Source organism: Leopardus geoffroyi, chromosome A1, assembly GCF_018350155.1.
Source record: "Leopardus geoffroyi isolate Oge1 chromosome A1, O.geoffroyi_Oge1_pat1.0, whole genome shotgun sequence".
NCBI classification, from domain to species: Eukaryota; Metazoa; Chordata; class Mammalia; order Carnivora; family Felidae; genus Leopardus; species Leopardus geoffroyi.
The window spans coordinates 138,013,603-138,018,382 of NC_059326.1; the positions used below are offsets into that span (position 1 = coordinate 138,013,603).

General features: G+C 40.0%; 1 non-coding gene across 1 annotated transcript; it reads right to left on the reverse strand.

Annotated features, from left to right (window-relative positions):
- Window positions 1-4,087: 4,087 nt before the first annotated feature.
- Window positions 4,088-4,192, reverse strand: LOC123581620. Its single transcript, XR_006703870.1, has one exon. It is a non-coding gene; the product is annotated as a U6 spliceosomal RNA (small nuclear RNA).
- Between the last annotated feature and the right edge of the window lie 588 nt (window positions 4,193-4,780).

Below are 4,780 nucleotides of genomic sequence, written 5' to 3' on the forward strand. Positions count from 1 at the left end.
AGTGTTTATTTGAAGAAATGTGTTTTATTTCCTTTTTGTAATGTTTGCTGTATATGTAAATATATATAAATTATGTGACATTCTATCATCAGCTCACCAGTCATTAAGTATGTACCATTAAGGTACTATACACTGAAAGGCCATAAACATAAATCTACATGAAACTCTACTCTGACCTCCCTGAAAAATGTCTATTGTTTATTTATGACAGATAAACAGAAGGTGAAACTGATTTGGTAATTTTATTATAAAGCATGTAAATACAAAAAAAATTCTTGTGCGCACAAGTTAGAGAGAGGGGGAGGGGGAGAGGGAGAGAGAGAGAGAGTGAGAGGGGGAGGGGGAGCGAGAGAGAGAGAGAATCTTAAGCAGTCTCCATGCCCAGCATGGAGCCTGACTCGGAGCTTGATCTCACCACCATGAAATCATGACCTGAACTGAAATCAAGAGTCAGACACATAACCAACTGAACTACCCAGGCGCCCCAAATACAAATTTTTAAAAATTGAACTTTGGTATAGTAGCCAATATATTTTGGAATTTGTAAGGCTCTAATTAGTATATTCACAAGCAACTAAAGCTGTTCAGTATTCCTCATGAGTATTCCATTTAATAGTCCTATCCTCAAAAATCTGAAATTTAGTGATCTTTTTATTTTCAACAACTCCGCTCCCAAAGGGTTTCCAAGGAAGGAAGGGAAATTTGGAAGCAACAAAAGATGTCTTCTTTATTCTGTGGGTGCACAATCAATTAACATTGTTCATCTTTCTGTGAACCCAAATCGTTGAACAGCAGACCAAATAGCCTGGAGTGTGTCATTTTATCAGCCTTAGTAACTGATAGCCAAAAATGGGATTTTTTTTTTTTCAACGTTTATTTATTTATTTTTGGGACAGAGAGAGACAGAGCATGAACGGGGGAGGGGCAGAGAGAGAGGGAGACACACAATCGGAAACAGGCTCCAGGCTCTGAGCCATCAGCCCAGAGCCCGACGCGGGGCTCGAACTCACGGACCGCGAGATCGTGACCTGGCTGAAGTCGGACGCTTAACCGACTGCGCCACCCAGGCGCCCCAAAAATGGGATTATTTAAAGAGATTTAATTCACTAGGAAGATTTAAGTTGGGTTACATTACACTTGAGGACAACCAAATGGATTCAAAAGGCATCTGAAAATATAGAATGGGGAATAAGGAGCCAGGATTTGTGATATAAATTCAAAAGTCAGCAGAAACTCAACTGTGGAGGCTCAGAAGGAGAAGGTCCTGTGGAAAGTCTAAGGACAAAGAAAGAAGGAGAGCCCAAAAAGATTTTTATTTTTTATTGTTTGATTGGTTTTTGAGAGAGAGAATGAATGTGAGTGGGGGAGGGGCAGATCTCACAACCATGAGCTTAGGACCTGAGCTGAAATCAAGAGTCAGATACTTAACCTCCTGAGCCACCCAGGAGTCCCCCCATACAAAGATACTTGAAAAAATAAGGCAGGCCAGCATCAAGAAAAAAACAAAAAACCAACCAAGCGCACAAGGCCATTTTGCCAGGGCCCATATCTTCACAGCTATTGAGAAGGTGAGAAAGAAAGGCTTATAATTGAGATTTTGCTCAATAGGCAACAGGGCAATCTTTGCTTAAGTTATATGTTACATGTTAAGTCATCTAGTGCATAGGACTTCATTTTGATCCTGGTTGACAGAAGACAGATGTCTGGCATCTGGTTCTATGACCCAGCGTGGTCACTGTTTAGAGCCCCTGGCATTCACTCTTGGCCCAATCTCTGTGGGAACCATGACTTGACAAGAGTTGTGCACCCAGATGTTGGGGGAGTGGGCAGTAATATGAAATATTTCACTCAAATTACATGGAAGAAGATTTTTTTTTTAATTTTTTGAACATTTTATTTTTAAGTAATCTCTATATCCAACATGGGACTCAAACAACCCCAAGATCAAAAGTCACACGCTCTACCGGTCGACCGAGCCAGCAAAGCACCCCCCCTTTTGTTTTGATTTTTAATGGTACATATTTTTGGTACCTATTATCAGAGAGCAGTAATTTTGCTATACTCCAAATTTCTTATAAAAATTTTAGCGCGGAATATTACCTCTGTAACTAATAGTCTGTGGAAGTGTCATGCTTTATATTCTTAAACTAGCCATTTGGTTCATACCCACGCTGCAGCTATCAGCTAAATGGGGCTGAAAGCTCCTAAAGTGATCAACCTCACCCTCTTCAAAGTCTCCACTGATTTAATGAATAGACAAGTACATCAAGAACAGCTCTGGATTATTTTTAGCCAAACCTATTTGTGAATTCCCTCTACCTCTCTCCCCCTTACCAGCCTCTTCACTTCACTCTGGCATTATCTTTTGTGGCTTTTTCCAAGTCTAACTTTCTCTTGTTTAACATCTTCAAGACACCTCCACTCACTTTATAATAAAACTCAAGGTCCTTAGCACTGCCTCCAGGTTCCCTCATAATTGCTTTGTCTTTGTAGCCTTACCTCTTGCCACTGACCTCCATGTTAAACTTCAAAAATTCATTCATATACTTTCCTCACAATTTTTGGCATACTCAAGTAACAAATGAACTAGCTATTTAATTTTTTTATATAGATCAATTTTAATTATTCCAATAGATTCTTTTAAAATTCTTTTAAAATTCTTTTAAAAAGGAAACTTTGTATTTCTACCAAAAAGTCAGTTAGCAAGTTAGCTTCAACTGCCATATAGCAAAGATAAGTGTTTAATTCTACCTAGATAATGCTGCCAGCTGAAGCTCTGAGATTAAGACAACTTTCCTCTTTTTTTTTTTTTTAATGTATGTTTTTTTTTTGAGACAGAGAGAGATGGTGCAAACAGGGGAGGGGCAGAAAGACAGGGACAGAGGATCTGAAGCAAGCTCTGTGCTAACAGCAGAAAGACTGACGTGGGGCTTGAACTCACGAACTGCGAGATCATGACATGAGCAGAAATCGAGGTGGCCCCTTAATTGACTAAGCCATCTAGGTGCCCGCAAGGCTACTTTCTTTAAAAGGAAATTAGCAAATGTTACAAAGCTGTTACTTACTAGAGACAGCCAAAAAAAAGATGTTCTTCTTACAAAAGATGCAGAAAAGAATTGGGAGGAGATTTCTATCACTATGTAATGACTTATCCACCATGAACCACCTAAATCACTAAAATCTGCTTAGTGAGGGAAGTGTCCCATGGTTTGGGAAATAATACTCTAGCTTGTCAAATTCCTTGTGGTTTGTGCCTCCTTATTCTTCTGTGCCTAAAATGCTCTCCTCTCACTCTTACTCAGTTGATTCCTCTAATCCTTCAGACCAACGAAATACTCCCTGATGTGCAATTCCAGGAGAAGTGTGATGCCCTTCCTTCCTGCTGCCTCAGCATCCCATCTGTTTCAGAGCACAGAACACCACACTGCAATTAACAGTTTGTCTCTTCCACTAAACTGAGAACTTTTTAGGGCAGGGCTGCTTCTGTCATCTCTGAGGTCTCAGCACTACATGACGGTTCCTAGCTAGTTCATGTTTGTTTATATATATGCACATAAATGAATAAATAAAATATATGAAGATCAATCAACCTATAGAAGCATACTAAGACAATAGTTCTCAAATTTCTGGGGAAACTTGATAAAAACACAGAAGCCTAAGCCCTGGCCCCAGCCTCCTTCAGTGAGCGTGGCCCTCTACCTACATTTGTTTCTTTGAGCTCTCCCAGAAATTGTGACTCACAGTCAACTTTGAGGACCTTTACAGGTAAGCAAACAGGTTCAAATCTATTTGTCCAAGGACTGCAGTTGAAATGAAACTGGAATAACTGACCATAGTTTGTGAAGATTTCCTATTCAGTCTTTTAAAAAAATTGGGGGTGGGGGAGGCACCTGGTGGCTCAGTCAGTTAAGCGTCTAACTCTTGATTTCAGCTAGCTCATGATCCCATGGTTGGGAGATCGAGTCCCACATTGGGGTCTGCACTCAGGATGCAGCCTGCTTAAGATTCTCTCTCTTCCTCTCCCTCTGCCCCTCCCCCACTCACACTTTATCTCTCAAAAATAATAAAAAAACTTTAAAAATTTAAAGAAAATATGGAGCCCTTCACAAATTCGCATGTTATCCTTGCAGAGGGGCCATGCTACTCTTCTCTGTATTGTTCTAATTTTAGTGTAAGTACTGACGAAGTGAACGCTCAATTCAGTCTTGATAATGTATGTGAAAAGGCTATTTATAATGGAAATATGAAGCCATGATTCTGTTTTAGTGAGTACAGTCAGTATATAAAACCACCTACTCATCACTTGTTTGAATCAACAGTGAAGAACAATATCTAAAAATTAGCCACAGGGGGAACCTGGCTAGCTCAGTCAGTTAAGCGTCTGACTTTGGTTCAGGTCGTGATTTCGTGGTTCATGAGTTCAAGACCCACGTGGGGCTCTGTGCTGACAGGCCCGGAGCCCGGAGCCTGGGGGCTGCTTCAGATTCTGTGTCTCCCTCTCTCTCTGCCCCGACCCTGTTCACACTCTGTCTCTCTCTCTCTCAAAAATAAGTATTAAATTTTTTTTAATAATAAAAAAATAAAAATTAACCATGATACTCAAATTATAACCATGATTTGTGCTTTCGACACAGATTTAATGCCAATGTCATTCTCTTCATGTATTCAGCAGATCTGAGATCAAAACAGACTGTATGCTCAGAGAAAATAAGGGAGGATAACATTGAAATTTTCAGTTCTGTAAAACTCAGGAGGGTGAAAAATATTACTACCACCTGAT